Raw genomic sequence first — 17,993 nt, 5'->3', positions numbered from 1 at the left:
CATGGCTGAATGCAGTAGTCTTGATTATTTCTGAACATCTTGGCTTAGCTCTCAGACCCTCCTGGTAGAAACCTGAATATGTCAAGTAAACTGAGCCCATCCCAGAGGTTTGCCCCCCCCCCGCCAATTCTCCGTGCCACCTCAGACTCCTTTGGATGAACACACGATTCTTATCCTCTCTCACCCCTCTTTCTTCTTTTCTCCCTGAGGGGAGATCGATGATCTGTGGAAGATCTGCGGACATCAGGAGGAAAGGGGCAACATGTCCATGAAAATTCTCTGTCCGTGCTGGCCTCTACCAAGACGTGATTTGCCTCATGTGGGTCCCAATATTCCATACTGGCATCCAGTATGGAGTCTGCCATCCTGCATAGCTTCAGATGGCCAGGACTCTCTGAGTCCTTCTCAGCCTAAGACAGCATCAGGCAAACGTATGTCATATATCACCAGGGAAATTCCATATTCCATACATGGCTGAGATTCATCGAGACTCGCATGTGAAGTGGGGATTACATCAGACATTCTTTTAATTTCAATAAATCAATGCCTTAACATGGACAAAATGTCTACTAGCTGTTCCCAAATAAACTGGACTCACCCAAAAACATCTGCAAATTTTAAATAACACCAAACCGCATACTCTTAACATCACAGTGAATGTGAACTCCATGGGAACACCCCTTTCGAAGCTCCGTATCCAATCCTAAGATCGCCTACCCCACCTTTCCCATTCCTTCCCATCAAAATCACAATCCACGTGCCTGCCCGCAGTTCCACTCCCTTATGCTGCATCATGAAGGCCCTTGGTGCTTCCCCTAAATATCCCTGAGTAGCATACTGTGTTCTCCCCATGGGTCTGTGGTCTAACAAAATCATATAACTTTGGGTTTTTCTCTCCTCATCTGCATCTGGTCTCACCCAAGGTTAAATGCTTAAAACACAGATGGCACTAGTTTTTCCAGGGCCCTGTGGCTGTGAGGTGTATCACCTAAAGAAAACATTCTATTAAAAAACAGAAATTGGGGAGCGCCTGGGTGACTCAGTGGGTTAAGCTTCTGCCTTCGGCTCAGGTCATGATCTCAGGGTCCTGGGATCGAGTCCTGCATCGGGCTCCCTGCTTAGCGGGGAGCCTGCTTCTCCCTCTCTCTCTCTCTGCCTGCCTCTCTGCCTACTTGTGATCTCTCTCTCTGTGTCAAATAAATAAATAAAGTCTTTAAAAAAAAAAAAAAAAGGAAAGGAAACAGAAATCAGAGAGGGGAGGATGGATGCTAAGCTGCCAAACAGCATTCAATCCAAGTAGAAGGAACTGAGGCAGAGACCAATTCCACATTCCTTACAATGCTGTTAAGCAGACAAAACAAAAGCCTGTGGGCTAAAATTAAACAGTGAAAAGAAACAGGTAAATTAAGCAAATTGGTCGTTCACTGAATTGTCTTTCAGCAAATTAACCTAGAACGGACGTAATTGGCAATAAAGAAGGAATGGAATTTAACAAGATTTAGTAATTGTCCCTGAGGGATGACCTAGCAGTTGCAAATGTTGGATGTCATCGCAAACAAGCCTTTTAAAGATCACTTTTAAAGCAATGCAGTGAGTGGCTAGAGTGTGGCAATCAGAAATACAGAGTCATGGGACAAATTGTGGGGGGGGAACCCATCCTAATGTTACACAAACGGGTTCTAGTGGCTCGGGATAAATTTCCAGTGACAGCACCATGCATGATTCAGAAAGTGTTGTAGTATCTCCAATAACTTAGACAGAAGTGAAGGTGACAGGTCTCACAAAACTGCACCAGAGAATTTTAAAAGTGGCTTTGGCGATGATGAAGACACGATGTCAAAGAGGAATATGAAGACCACGGACACAGTGAAAAGAGGAAAATATCATGTCTCTCCATTCACACTGTTTCACATCATAGGATTGGGAACATATAGTTTATATCAACATTAAGTATCATAACCAGGCTCTTGACTGTTTCAACTCTGTCTCTTCAGGTTTGTTTATTCTTGTTTGGGGGAAAAAAAATAGATCTTCTCATTGAGAAAACAGAAGATCGGGTTCTCTTTACAGATGACGTCTGCAGCACGTGGTGAGTGGGAAGGGACCTCCCTTGTAGAAGCTGGAATGACAGAGCGTAGGACGTGACCTGGAGAGCCAGCCCTGGTACAGCGGCCGCTCACGCTGCTGGCAAGAGGAGGGTGAGTGAAGGAAGAGGAAAGGATGTTCCAGGTAACACCTGAAGCAGGTAGAGTCCTCCTCCAGGAGGAAGAGGAAGAGCACTGGGGAGCTGGAAGGAAGTAGCTGGAGCAGTCAGAAGGAAGAATGAGGTGTCCGTGAAAGGACAGACAGCCCAGAGCCAGGGAGGGATACTAATCTTTCTGCTTTCGTCTAAGAATGAAACAAAGACAATAAGGAAGTGACTGACTATTGCAGGAGAGGGAACTGTAAGAGATGGTGGCATCTTAGTAGACAAGAGCCAGAGCCCAAGCCACTCAAGGAAATGCACTGACAAAAAGGAGGGAGTCTGAAAGATGCCTCCTAGTTTCCCTATCACCAGGATGCTGGTACACTTCCCAGAAAAGGCAACAGTGGAAGAGAACCAGCACTGGGTAGAAAAACACAAGAGAGGACAGAGCATAAAGAAGTGGAGTGAGGTTTCCTTCCACTGCCCCTTTCCTTCAGTGGCAACATGGACAATACCACATTAATGTCCTGTATGTTACAAGCATGGAAACTTCCATGTTCCGGGTGCTGTGTCAACAAAGGAAAATTCCAAAATACATTGTAGAATCACCTAATTTGTTCCATGGAATGTGGAGTTTACAATAATGGGCACCTGACCTGGGTGGGAAGAAAGGAGGTACTTCGGATGCGTGGAAGGAAGCCCCATGGGTCACCACCATGGGATGGTGCTCTGCTGGACACCACTGGGTCTGGAGGCTGATCCTGGGATCCTGAATCCAGGGAGGAGTCCTAGAAAGATTAAAATCATGACTGCTCATCAGAGAGGACCTCCTCCTATTGGACTCCAAAAGTCACTGTCTTTTTTTCAGAAGAGAACCTGGCTCTGATACAGAAACCTGGTGCACAAAAAGAAAGGGTTCCTGTTTGTTACCTGTTCTGATGGCCTCACCATCAGTATGGGTCAGTATTTCTCCTCCAGTAAGAATACTATTTGATGGAGCCTTGGGGACAGATGGATAATGTCTCTGTCTACACCACTGAAACCACTTGGTGGTGAGCCAGCACTAACACCAGGGACCAGCACCCACTCCGAACCCCACGCTATATCATAGAGATGCTGAACAGACAACTCCCAATACAGAGGAACACGAGGATGGGGCTAAACGCCTTTTCTTGTGGAAGGATGAAGGGAGAAAGGGCCTCTCCGACACATTCAGCAACCAGGGAGTTAAGTGTTCTGGGCCATCTTCCCTACCGTGCAGGTAGTGACAGAGTCAAGGAGGTCACCATGGATACATCTGGCTGCATCTGTCTGAATTATTTGTATTGAACAGATTGCTACAGGCTGTTTTTTTCTTCTTCTGGTCTCATTATGTGTGTGTAACGCCAATTAAATAATAGGAATGAAAATGAAAAAGGAAAATATCTGCCCCTGCTGGGTTTAATCTCATTAGAGCAAAGTCAAATGATTAGTCCTAAAAAGGGATCCAACAGGCAGCAAAGACCACATTAAAGTCGCAAGTGTCTTCTGCATCACGAGAAAAATAAATCAGAATTGCTCACTCCGTGAAAAACGCCAGAGCCATTCCTATAATAGGATTGTGTTAGGGCTTCAGCAGCATTGTGTCCCCACCTAAGCAAACAGCAGGGAGACTGCCAAGACACGTCCCCAGCTTCAAATCTGTAACATAAAATTACCACAATGGGCATTTTAAGGACAGGTGTCACGTCTCTCTGGGTTGACTGTGAACCCCAAAAGATGCTTACTTTACAGTGCTCGTGGCTTACATAATCTTCATGCATCCTACTTTTTTCCCTAACTAATCAAACCAGCCATCTATAAATTTGCCAGCAGCGCTGGGTAGCTCTCCGGGAAAAAAAAAAAAAAAAAAAAAGTGCAAAATGCAAGGGTTTGTCCAATTTAAGTCTCAGAGTGCATTTAAAATGAAGGGTTGGAGCAGCTGGGAAGTACACCAGCAGGCTGCTGGTGCTCAGCTAAGCCTCAGGTAGAATACCAAATTTTCCCTTCCTTCAGAAAGTTTGAGAAATGTCAGCTACAGCTGTTTTGAATCAAGATGATTCAAGCAGAAGAGCTGGAATAGAAGACTATGCAAAAAATGGCCAAGCCCGGAGTGTTTTCTCCAGTGACACGCTGACATGAAGCTTTACTTTCAAAGTGCTCGTACATTTTACCCCATTTTCCTCTCACCCTGAGAAGTTGAGAAAACAGGAATATGCCAATATTTCAGGTGGAGAAAGGAGACACAGACACAGACCCTAGACATGTTGATCACCTTTCGTGTATGCCCCTGCCGAGCTTGCCAGTCCAAGGAGGCTGGCAAACACACACAGCACGTGCCAACACCTCTCTGGAAAAAAATTTCACCTGGGATGAGACATGAGCACCCTGCCGTTGCAGGGTGCTCAAAATGAATTACTTTCCTACTCAGGACAGAGAAAACTGGATGTTTTCCCAGTCCCTGACCAGTGAAAAGTAAACTTCCTGATCCAAGAACCTTTAACAGGGGTCCAGAGTTAGGCCTCTGGGGTTCTCTGAATCCCCATGATTGTTATGCAAAAGTGTGCAGTGTGTATTTGTGCATGCACGCATGCACACACGTGAAAAATCATAAGGATAACTTTCATCAGATTCTCTACCTCTATGACCTGTGAAAGGCTACGAATCCTTATCTCTATAGATGAAGGGAAGCCCAAAGTAAGTACTTTGATGAGGCTGAAAAACAATTAGAACTATCTGCCTCAGTGCAGAATTAGGAAAAGTGAAGACAGAAGAGCCCTGGATGAGACACCAAGATTCTACTCACAAAAACTGGAAAGGGGTCAACTCTTAAAAGCAGTGGAAACCCCGGGAGGCAAAACACTCTCAAGGGGAGGCAGTGCTCTCCAAAGGGAAGATCAAAGTGTTTTGGACTTAGCCAGATATAGATTTGCCAACATCAACCATATGACCTTGGCCTAGGTATTCGACATCACTTAGGTTCAGTTTCCTCCTCCTTGAAATAATAAAAATACAAAAATAACCAGTCCAATCACTCAGCATTGTTTCAAGGATTCAGTGATATGATACAGGTCAAGTTCCTGGCAAAAAGAGATCCTCAATAAATGCTAGTTCACTTCCCCCTCCCCTGTTTGGGCAGCTTGATAAAGGGTAACAAGAACAGGAAGGAAGGAAGGGAGGGAGGGGAGGGAGGGAAAGGAGGGAAGGGAGAGAGGAAGAAAGAAAGAGCTGACCCCGCCCCTGACCTACAAAATTGTAAGGAATCAAAAGAAGAGGGTCAAGATGTAGTTGGACACAAGAAGAAAGAAAAGGCACCCAGGGACTACACAGAATGAACCAAGCATGAACAGGGCCTCAGATATCCTTGGACCAACCCCAAGACATGGGAAGTTAGACTAACATCCAAACCCTGGGATTCCTAGTCCAGTACTCTTCCTTTTATTTCTCTCTAAATCCTGCTCCCATATATCCTAATTGTTTCATTATTTGCCTTCTGTGCCTCTCCACTTAACTGTATGACTAAACACACTTAGCAAAGAAGTAGATCTAGTCACAGTAAACAACAAAAGGCAATGCACAGGTATAAAATAATATCCGTATCACAAACCAACTGTCAGAACCACAAAGAGACGATCAACACCTGTAAATAATGCCACATGGGTGGTGGTCCTCCATTATCAGGAGAGGACTCCATGCTGAAAAGACCCTTGAAAGGTACCCTTCCTCCTTGACACAACTATGGTGGCTGGGGGTCGTCCAGGACAACACTGCCTGGTCTCTGGGCCCTGAATTCCCTAGGACAGTTCTGATTTTAAATTTTATGATGTCTCAGGTCTCTTGATTTCTTGCCAGAGGAGTGGAAACTAGGTCCTTGACACTGGGCTTCACAGCAATTACAGACCAAGAAGCTGGCCCTGGGTGGGTCCGATGATGAGGAAAATCTCCCTTTGACCAGGAGAAAAGAGATGGGGGAAAGCAAGACCAGGAGACCTTTCTTCATGGCTTCTAAAGAGCATAAAGTAGGGTCAGCACTGAGATACATACCAAGAACATGTCCCCACACACTGTTGGGGTGAAATTATTTTTCCTTGTCAAGATAATTGTCCCATGATGCTGTCACTTATAAACTTAAAAAAATAAATAAATAAAAAAGATACAACTCTCCCTTACCTTCTTCTTTCCATATCCTGATAGTGATTTGTTTTAACCCATCAGGCTGGCATACTTTGACTTCATCTGCATGTCTCTTTAAATATTTCTTCCTTGAAAATAATCGAATTGGCCCATCAGTAGACTAAGGGACAAACTGTGTTTTAGGATGGATGGATGAATGATTGGATAGATAGATAGATAGATAGATAGATAGATAGGGAGATAGAAATAGATCCAGTCAACATTCACAGTTCTAGCTTATTCAGAGGAACAACAAAACCAATAACTAAAGTGCCTAGATTAATTAGAAACAGCATAAGAGTTACTCACATTCTTCCCCAAATACATATATAGATAGATCCTTACCTCTCCCAACTCCTACAAATGCACAAAGGCATACACATGCCTACCTTGGAATTAAAGTGACCTCGAGGCAGCTAATGTGAGTAACACTTTATTTCTCTGTTGTCGGAGAATAAAGACAGCAGAAGGACAGAGCCTTAGAAGGTTTACATTGACCAGAGAAGGAATCCAAAAGCACAGGATTCCCCGAGAACTGGGGTGGAGACAGAGGACAGAATGGTGGGCTGACAGAAACCACAAACCAAGAGGCAAAGGACAGAGGGCAGTCCTATGGCCTGTCCCCATACAGCCTCTAAGAATAATGGGATGCGGGCACCGTGTTTCTTTTCGCTTTCTCGGGCTGCCCTAGTCTTGGTACTCTGATACACTAGGTTGGATATTTTCTACCGGGTGAGGCTGAGAGAAAGCCACTGTTTTACATTCTGTTTCATTGTGTTTTTCCACACAATACTTAGAAACTTTCCATTGGATCTATTCTGGTGCCTGACATGGGGAAAATCTGACATATGATGCTTTCTGATTTGGAAACAGATCTTCTGAAAGCAGATGAGCATTTTCTCCCTTGCACAGAGCAGGTGCTAAGGAAATACTGACAGGCCTGGTGGGACAGGAGGTCGCTTTTGTCCCCCAACCCTCCAACATCAGTGCAACTACAGTCTATGCAAAGCCAAAGAGGATCCCTTAGACCCCACAGGAGAATTTTCAACAAATTCCCGCCTCGGCAAACCCACCACAGATTCCAACAAGAAAAGGATTGTGTCACATTTGGTGGCAGAGAACAATGAGGTCTCTGTACACAACGGTAAATTGGCCTGCCAGGAAATGCCAATGCAGCTGGAGGACTGAGGCCCCTCATCAACACTTCGATTTCTTTCTGGAAACAGGGGATAAATTATATACCAAGTAAACAAAGGGAAATCTATCCAACATGCAGCATTTGGGGAAGCAGCAGAGGTCTCGGGCATCAGCCTAGGGCCTCACATACGGAATCTTCACCATTTCCTTGGCCACTACACATGTTTCTGGGGTTACTAAGCTGAGCAGCCACTGACAGACCTGAAGCCTGGTGGTCCCTGACGACAGAACAGCGGATGGCTAGGCTCTGTGCTAATGGCAACCACAACCACAGCACTTCTTGAACCATTTTTATTCTATTTGAGTATAGTTGACCCACAATGCTACATTAGTTTCAAGTTCGACTACATGGTACTTTCTGAGCACTTGCTGGAAGGCAGGAATGCTGAGGACTATTTCCAACTTGTGCTAAACACATACCAGATCTACAACTGATCTATGAACAGGTCTATGTGATCACATAGGTCACATAACAGATCTAAGTTATTATTAACTTATTGAATTCTCACAAAACCCTTATGAGATAGTTATTATTACAACTTATAATAAATAAGTTATTGTTAACTTATTTAATTCTCACAAAACCCTTAGGAGATAGACCTTCTACGGCACAGAGAGGTTAACTAACTTGGCCAGAATCACACAGCTAATGAGTGTCAAAGCCACGATTCGAACTCAATCCAGCAGTCTGATTCCAGAGGTATGCTTTGAACTACCGTCTTATTTTGGGGTCATTTGTTAATACCAAACTTGCATGTAGACTCTATTTCACATCCTATTTATTCCTCTAAAGCAATTCTTTCAGAGGATAAACTGTGAGTAACTTAAAAAAAAAAAAACTGCTTTAAAAAAAATTATTTCCTAGTCCTGTTTATTCTTCCCAGGAGCACCATCTTCTAGAAGGGGAACATTGGAAATAACCATATATCACATACCTGAAGCCATCAGGCCTCAGAATGTAACAGTATTAAACCATCTCAAGGTGGGTTAGTACTCAAACATTAAATGTTTCATTACTGGCAACTTTAGTTTCTATATAACCTTCTTTGGAGCAAAGATGAACATTTTTTCCCCCTGGATGTATAAAGTATTATGTTTAACATGAATCGAATACAGCCCCATTTTTCCTACATTTCTTTCATCTGCAACAATGATCTTGAAATATAAAATGCATGTGCTCACTAGGGAACTGCAGAAAATTAATTCCCAGCAAATTTTGTCAATGACTGTCACTCAATTTCCCCCTTAAAGAATTGTTCTGCTGTTGCACAGACACATCATTAAGCATTGCTGTGAAAGGAGATAGATAACACATTCCTATTTTGCAGGACTCCGAGTCTAAGGGGAAATCAGATCTTGCTTAGTATTGTCATAGTTGCATAATTGCCCTTAAAATCCAGCTGTGAGTCGTGTTCCTACATGCAGTTACATGTGACCCAAGTCTTTTCTGAGCCGAGAACATGAATACTCTTTATCCTCTGGCTCATTTGCGTGACAGCTGCTCACAGGCTCGCCACTGGTCCACTTTGACTCATCAGCTCCACAGACAGCTCTATGTCTCTGATCAGACTAAATCGCTCCTAGATAGAGTCTCCTTGAGGGCAGGAAACCTAGAGTTTATTTTATATACCTCATGATGTCAGTATGTAAATACTATGCACTCAGTAAATAATCATCAAATGAGTAAATTGCTTAACTGCACTAACAATGCATGTTTTAATGCACTGCTCTCTTTTTCTTGTCCGGTGGTATTTTACTAAACACAAGACAAAGGACACAAAGTGTCTCATTTCAGCCTGCCGTATGACAGTTGTTAAAAATATTATCAGGAGCAGATGAGAGAAGATACTCCTCTGGTTATATAATTGTTTTATAATGATGACTCTGAGTTCCCTGACCCAGTATTTCTGGCTTTGGGCCTCAAGATGAGAGTTCAACTTCCATGCAGTTCAAACTCTCCCAGATTGACCAGGCAAGAACAAAATGTCACAAGGGAAGTAAAGCCTCAGCTTTGAGTGACAGCCTTGGCTACTAACATCGGGGAAAAAACTGTGACTGCAAGGTTTCAAGGTACCCAAGAGAGAGTCTGGGAGGCAGACAGGATACTGAAGGAGAGGAGAGCCTTTGGAAAAGAAAGGCACTTGGCACCTAACGAACAGATGGACCTGGACATTTTGCACCTTCACTATTTGTTCAGGTGAACACAGAGAATTCTGTAGTCTCATCAGCAAATCCAGAGTTGCTAAACATCACTAAGAACACATTAAACTGTTGAGCTATTTCATTAAAAATAATGGATTGCATTCAATAATAGAAAACGGGAGCGATTTTGATTTAATCTGAAAAGACCGTTGTCATGGCTCTCACCCAATTATTAATTGATTGCCTGTAAACAAAGTCCAGAATTACCATCATTATCCCAAACACCTACTCTATCAGAACTACAAACCCAAATACAACTTGGTCAGTAAAATCTGCATATGCACAGAAAATCCACTTTGGGAGTTGAGCCTCAAAATGTGTATTCTAAAACTTTAAATCCCACACACATTTTCTGGGCAATCAGATCTCACACATCTCACAAATTACTGGGGAGCATTCTCTACCTTTCCCAGAATTCACGGTGGAATGAAAGCAGAAGGGAAAACTGACTATAAACTTTTGCTTCAAACCCTACTCCACCCAACAGAAGTACCAGGTCTATTCACAAAATACAAAAGGGTGCGGTTTGGTATTATGCCATAATGAGCTTTTTTTTTTTACCAGGCAAGCTGCAAAACATCTGGATGTCCCTGTAATTCTTGCCAACAACATGCACATCATTTGGAGACCCTGATACAAGGGTATCTGCCTTAATGAACAGGAAAAGGGTCATACAGTGTGAGAGCCACCTTTCCATACTCCCATGTCCGTAACAAGACAGGGAAAACTGCCCAAGACAGGAACTCCATCTCCATCTGAACTCTTGAGGGGGGATCCATAGAAGAGCATCGATCCTAGATTGTGACTGAGGGCAGCAGTAACTCACCTAACAATACTGCCAGCAAGAAGCAAGCTGAACAGTTAATTACCAGGCTGGCTTCTGAACCTAAGGGGAATCTTAATAGACAGAACTAATTAAAATCAATACTCATATGGTAATAGTGAAAAGAAAAAAGGGGGGAGCGCTCAAGATAAATTTTGGAATGGAGAATGAGGAGCAATCTCAATTCTTCCTGCCCACCTTGCTGTCTGGTTTTACCAGTAAATGTGGACCAACAGAGAGTCTTTCTGGAAAGGCCTAAGTGTAGACGGGAAAGAGAGCCCACACAGGAGCCCACCTGAGGGACTTCCTCAGCCTCTGGGGAGTGTGGTCGGAAGTGGTCAGGGACCTTGCGTCTGTAAAGACGGGGCCATGCTAACATTGAGCATTCTGATGCTGAAAACGGGGAACTTCTGGCTGTGTGACCTTGGAAAATGTGCTCAATTTCTCTGGGCTCCAGTTTTTTCATCTATAAAATGAGAGTGGGGGCATCTGTATGGTTCAGTCGGTTAAGTGGCTGCCTCCGGCTCAGGGCATGATCCCAGAGAACTGGGATGGAGCCCCGCATCATGCTCCCTGCTCAGCGGGGAGCCTGTTTCTTCCTCTCCCTCTGCCTGCCGCTCTGCCTACTTGTACTATCTCTGTCAAATAAATAAACAAAATATTTTTTAAAGATAAATAAATTTTTTAAAAAATTTTTAATTAAGAAACTAAAATGAGATAGAAAAAGAGAAGGTCTCTGAGATCCCTTCACTTGGGTAATTCTGGAATACCATAGCTCAGAGATGCAGATGTGAGCCTGGATTGTATGTTCAAAGAAAAGATACAAATAATGGCCATCCCCTCTTTTTTTCCCCCCACCATTTTTCAAGCCCTCTTTTAAAAAAAAAAAGTGACATTTCTTGTTCTGATTTTCCTTGAAAACAGTGAAGTACATCACACTCTGTTCTCTTTGTAGGGCTTCCATCAGTTTCATGCTACTGTGTGACCTTCAAAAGAAACGCAGAGTTTGGTTTAAAAAAAAAAAAAAAGTCTTTGGCCAAATGATATATGGAAGCTTAAAATAAGTCAAGTCCCCTAACTTGATTATAACAGTGCATCTGGTTTTTCTCTAGATTGTGGTGGCACTGTTCATTATAGGGCAGATCCTGGTAAAAGGCGAATCTTCCCAATACAGCAAAAATTGTCCTTGTACATGATTCCAGGGTTTGCTGAAATAACATTTCAGTTCTTTTCCTTTTCAGTTTAATAATATGTACTCATGCCAGCCAAGAACAGCTCTACATGGCCATGTGACAGGAGGATAAAAAATCATTTTGACACACAGTGGCTGTAAGTGGCAGAAGGGAGAGAAACTTTTTTTTTTTTTTACTGTGATTTTTATTTATCTTTTAATTGTTCTTTTTAATTGGTCATCCATATTCATGGGAAAACATTCAGATAATACTAAAAAGAAACACAGTGAAAAGTTAAGTCTCCTTTCCACTCCTGTCCCTTAAAATACCCCTTTATTGGAGGGGACGACCGATGCCATTAGCCTCTTAAGTGGTCACCCAGAGATACAAGTGACTTGCATATCTAGGACCCCTTCTCTTTTCAAAACACAAAGGTAAGCACCTTTTACCATTGGTGTATCTCCTTTTTAACTTAAATTTAAATCGGAAAGAGTGCCTTACCATTACATACCTCATTATTATGAAGGTACACATTTAATTCTATGGATAGACATACTTTACAGAATTAGTTCCCTTTCAATGGGCATTTTTCCCCACTCTTGAGCTATTATACTCACTGCTTAAGTAAATATCTTGGGACATAATACTCTGCGCATATGCAAATGTATCCTTGGGAGAGATTAGAAAGAAGGCTTTGCTAAGCCAGAGGTATACGCATGCATGATTTTGAAAGATATGGAAATTGGTCTCTGAGAAGGTTATACCCATTTATATTCTCGTAACTAAAGGACGAGAGTGCTGTTTTTCCTGTCTCTGTCAACACAGTTTATTACCAAATAGTTTTAATACTTTAGCTATGTGAGGGATGAAAAAATGTTGTGTTTTTTGAAAGCCACTTAGAATGAGGATGGTTACCCGTCTTGTCGTGTGTCTAAGATCTTGAAGCTAACAGTGATGGCCAGAAGAGTGTGTCCTGAGACTTGCAACCAAAGGGTCTGAAAGAAACCAAGGGCCCCAGCTGTCGCCCTTGCCTCCCAGTCAATAACCAAGCGTGGCGGGGACACGAGGGCAGGCCCGTCCCATGAGACATCTCTGAAGGCGGCTTTATCCAAGGACTTACCTAAGTTTCCTGAGATAGCAGGGTGGCTTAGGATGCTTTTGCCTGAACTTTCTTTCACTTAGTATCAGACTCATATCATGGTCTGAGAATTGGCCCAGCCTCTCCCAGCTCCCTCCCCATTTCCTCTCAAAGGGATTTCCCCTAGCACACATCATCCCATCTTGACATCCAGGCCCCAGAGGATCCAGACTAACACATTAACTGTTCATATTCTTTGCACATCATGCTATTGTCCTGTTGGACTTTTATTGATTTACAGGTGTTCAAAGTTACAGCAAGCAACACTTTTACCAAATGACTTGTCACTGTCTGAATGGATCTCGGCCTTTCTAGCCTCTGACAAGCTTTTCTGTTGCTCAGCAGTCAGGACAAAGCCACCTATTGCATAGTTTTGTTATACCAGCTTCCTCTTTCTAGGTCCTAATTTCTGTATTAGATGAGATAAGTTGAATTATGCGACAGGAACAGTATCTCAATGCCTTAGCCAAAGTTTATGTCCTGGCTCACATGACATGTTCAATGCAGGTTGGCAGAGGGACTCAGCTCATGACTGTCACTCACAGATCAAGCTGACAGGGCTCCCTCTAAGCAGACACTTCTACGATTGCAGCAGACAGAAGGAAATGTGGAGAACCACATTCTTCACGCTTCTGCCTATAAGCAGCACGCACCACGCACACCCACATTACACTAGCCAAACAAACCAGAAGGTCATAATCAATATCAGAAACAGAGAAGCGTAATTATCCATTTTCAGAGGCAAGGAGAGCTGGACTTACTCAGTGCACAGTGCTCTAATTAATGCAACAAGTACTCTCTACTCATTCTCTTCCCCTCTTCTCCTCCCGTTCCCTTCCCTACCTCACTCCTCTTCCTCTTCCTTATCCTCCTCCATTTTCCTTTAACTAACCCTCTCTTCTAAGGCTTCACTGCAAAAAGTCTTGAGTCGACTTTAATATAACCTTCCACATCTGTTTCGATGCCAGCCCCAAGTTCCCTCTTCTTATCCCAGTCTCCAGTATGTGCGGCCCTGCAATTCACAGGCAACCAAAGTCTGAACATTCAGTAAGAAGTGTACAAAGTTCATGCAGATAGGCTGGAATTTTGCTTAAAGGAAACCTGGAGTTTGGTCATTTGGTCAGATTCCTGGAAGGAAAGGATTCACGAGTCCGTGGCATGAGCCAAGAGTGAGAGTGCTTACCACGTGCACAGAACCTATGTCCTGAAGCCACACGGAAGTCAGGGCTATCCTGCCAAATCCAGAGCCACGATTTCAGACACATTTACTGACGAATGCAGGAATTTGCACAAGTGGATACCTCAATGGGCCAATCACAATCTCACAGAAGGCCTTTCAGTCATCACTTTCAGCCAGAGGCAGTTAGGGCTCAAGGTAAACGAAACAGAAATGCTAACTCATCCAATAAGATATCACTATTCCAGGTGGCCAGTTTGACCCAATGATTAAAAATGTCCCACTTCACTGGGCAGAAAGTGGTTTCTATTAAACTTCTAAAAAATTGATCCAAAGAAATCCTATGACTTACAGCAACTACCTTTAGATCCACAGGGACCTGGAAACTTTGCAATTATAGTCATTTGAATTCAGCAAGAGATGAATTTCTGTGGCCCCTGGTGTAGATCCCATGTCTTAGCCTGCAAGACAACCTAACAATGCCATTGTTTCAGAGCCAAATGCCAAGACAAATAACTCGGGTGCTAGTCTTGAGGTTTCTATGAAGTTGTGCTGAGATTTTTAGAAAATGAACTTCTCTAAGATAGGACTTCCACAACCACCAAGTATATTAGTTGGACTGGATGGTGGAAAGAGTTTATCTCAAGTTAATCTTCGGTGACTCAGATATCCACCTGAGCACCCAGTACCCCACAGATTTAACATTTCCACCAACCTGACCCCAAATTGTGTCATAAATACGTCAAAGTTGAAGAATTTTTTAATGTGTTTCAGTTTGTCAAAATAAACTCTTTAATTAAAGCCTTTCTACAATACCTTCTAAGCCCTCCTTTCAAAACTAAAAAACATCACCATCATGACAACTCGCCTTCACACTCCTCCCCGTCGCCTCCGCCCCCGCCACAACACTGAACGAATTTAATATTAAACCTACAAACGACTCAGGCCTTACACAAGCAAGTTCTGAATTTTATAATCATCTTCCTTGATCCCCCACTTCTGGGCCGCCAGCCAGCATGTGAAGAAGAAATGTGAAGGGTCATTTCCTGAGGTGAATGCTAAAAGTTTTTCAAAGCAATCGTGGGTGGCTAGGACCGCCTCAGCTTCAAAACCACTTTTTCCTGTTTTCATGCTTGATTTTGTGTGTCACTGACCAGCGAGGAGGGGACGTGAAGTTCTTTTAGCTGTGCTCCATGCAGCCTCTGTTCCTCCCAGCTCCTTCCCAGCCCCCTCAACTCATAGGTCGAGCTCTGTGTCAGACTCTGCCCTCGGCGTTCTCGAATTAACTGCCGCTCTATTCAAATCTACGTAGCAAAGACTCCAGTCCTTCCTGCTCATAGCGACCCTGCACTCTGGCAATTCTTGCCCATACAAATAGACTCTCCCAGGTACTAACCTAGTAGCTCTTACCTCCGATACCTTAAATAAGACTTTTAAAACATTTAATTAAGTAAATCCCTTTTAAAAGTGTCCTCATTTCTTTAATGAAATCGATTCACAGTCTCTCCATTTATCTGGAAAAATCATCATGGATCCACATCTGGTATTTCAGTTTCTATAAACCCTCACTCCCACTATATGGACTTACATTTTCATTATATGCATTTGAGACAGAAAACTCCACACTTGAGATACATGGTTTTTTGGGGGCATCTGGGTAGCTCAGTGGGTTAAGCCTCTGCCTTCCGCTCAGGTCATGATCTTGGGGTCCTGGGATTGAGTCCCCAATCGGGCTCTCTGCTCAGCGGGGAGCCTGCTTCCCCCCCCCACCTCACCCCCCCCCGCCCCCGCCTACTTGTGATCTATCTCTGTCAAATAAATGGATGAAATTTTTTAAAAAGAAAAAAAAAAGAAAGATACATGGTTCTTTCTCAGATACTTTGTCTATCATTTGGACATGCTGTGATCAGAAAGAGAAAGGATCCATGGTTTTGGGCACCAAATTTTCTATGTTCAGTATTGCTTTAAGTGTGGTGAAATGAACCTAAGAAAAAGGGGAAGACGATAGAAGGGACACTTGGGCTACTCAGTAATCCTTTCCACCCAAACGAGAAGATAAAAATAATAAAAACCTCAATATCAAGTCTACTGAAATTTATTTTAAATAGTATTCTTAGCCTCTGTATGTTTTTAAAGACGTTCACTTAAAATGAGATGTAAAGAAAGACAAATACCTGGACTGCTACCGCTTTCCTTATTAAGTCTTAGCAGCTAGGGACAAACTCTGCTTCTCACCTTGGGCTCCTACTCCAGGCGTGGACGGACTCCTCTGGTAACGTGCCCTGAATTCTTCACTTGAGACCCCAGCGTTCCCCGTGCCTGGGGTTCTAGAGCTTCTCGAACGGCTTTACACCTTACAAACTGTTTTCATGATATGAACTCATCCTTCTCCCCTGGTTGGGGTGCTTTGATTTTGAAAAAGAGACCTGGCTAATTTAAATGGAGTCCTAAGTGAACCGCCTTTGAGGGGGATGAGAGGTGAGCCGCTGGTGCTCCCACCTGAGCCGCGGGAATCCAGGTTCCCGGAGTGAGCATGCGCACTGAATGCCGCGCACTTCCTGGTTGCCGAGCGCTCGGGTTGGAGCCCAGTGAGCCTGCGCCCAGGCGCTGGGGTCTGCGCTCCCTGCAGAGCCCCGTGCTCTTAATGAGCGTTGGGACAAGGCGAGCCGGGCATCCTTTCTATGGGAAAGGGAAACTATGACGCCAGATAGCATGCCCTTGGCATCATTAACGTGGGATCGTGTGGTCGCCATTTTTGTTTGCTTTAAGATTTTATTTATTTGACAGAGATAGCGAGAAAGGGAACACAAGCAGGGGGAGTGGGAGAGGGAGAAGCAGGCTTCTCACCCAGCAGGGAGCCTGATGCAGGACTGGATCTAAGGGCTCCGGGATCATGACCTGAGCTCAAGGCAGATGCTTAACCACTGAGCCACCCTGGGGGGCCCAGCATGGTCGCCATTTTTATAAGCACAGGGTTAGCCATTCCCATTTCTTGTCCTTTATTTGTAACCAGAGCTTGTTCTTTTTCTGGGTTAGATTGCGTAGGTCCTCACTCACCACCCTAAACAAAAGATGAGATACACAACTGCTTTCTGTAAGAGTCTGGAATTGTTAAAGCAAGCATTCCCAAACTTAACCCTTGAAGACGCTGAGTCATGGATTGGAAGTCTCTAAACCCACAGGACGATCTCAGCTCCAAATAGGGACTCCCTGAGCCCTTTCTGGTAATTCTCAGATGTGACTGCGAATTTTTCTTACCTGCTCCCAACGTTTCCCTTCTATGGAGGGTCCTAATCAGTGTAATCCCTGATCATTTGCTGGCCCAGACTCACACTCCTCCTAGAGACTGCTAGGACGTGGAGCATAAGAGACATGCTCACCCCATCCCTCTTTGGTAGGCAGGCTTTATCTGAGAAAAGCACACATTTTCCTCTATTCCCATGGCATGAATTGTGCAGGGCCTACCCCTGCAGGGAGAAGACGGCCTCCTTCTAATGCTGACTTGAAGTGAATGGTTAAGTCTGCCTAATTTTGGTGCTCCGTATTAACATGACCATTAAGCTAACAGTCTTTAAACCATATCTGCTGTATTTTGTGATATTTTGTTCTCCATATTTTCTGGTGTTTTCTTTTTCCCATCTTGTCTGAAAGATAGATAAGGAAGAGGGTTTGTTTTGTTTTTAATGGAGGGCAGAAACTTATGTATATAACATATCACTAAGACTTTAATGGAAAATATGCATGTATTAATAGGCCTGGAGACTTTACAGATGCCTAGAAATACATCTGCATTTTTATATTCTAATGACTAGAAGCATTCACCTGAAGGAGATTCTCTATGCATTCTAGATTATGCTATAAACATAACTCAACATTAGTATATTGAAAAACCAGTAATACTAGACAGA

Source organism: Enhydra lutris, unplaced genomic scaffold (genome assembly GCF_002288905.1).
Source record: "Enhydra lutris kenyoni isolate GAN:26980312 unplaced genomic scaffold, ASM228890v2 scaffoldscaffold64, whole genome shotgun sequence".
Taxonomy (NCBI): Eukaryota; Metazoa; Chordata; class Mammalia; order Carnivora; family Mustelidae; genus Enhydra; species Enhydra lutris.
This window is presented reverse-complemented; position numbering follows the sequence as displayed.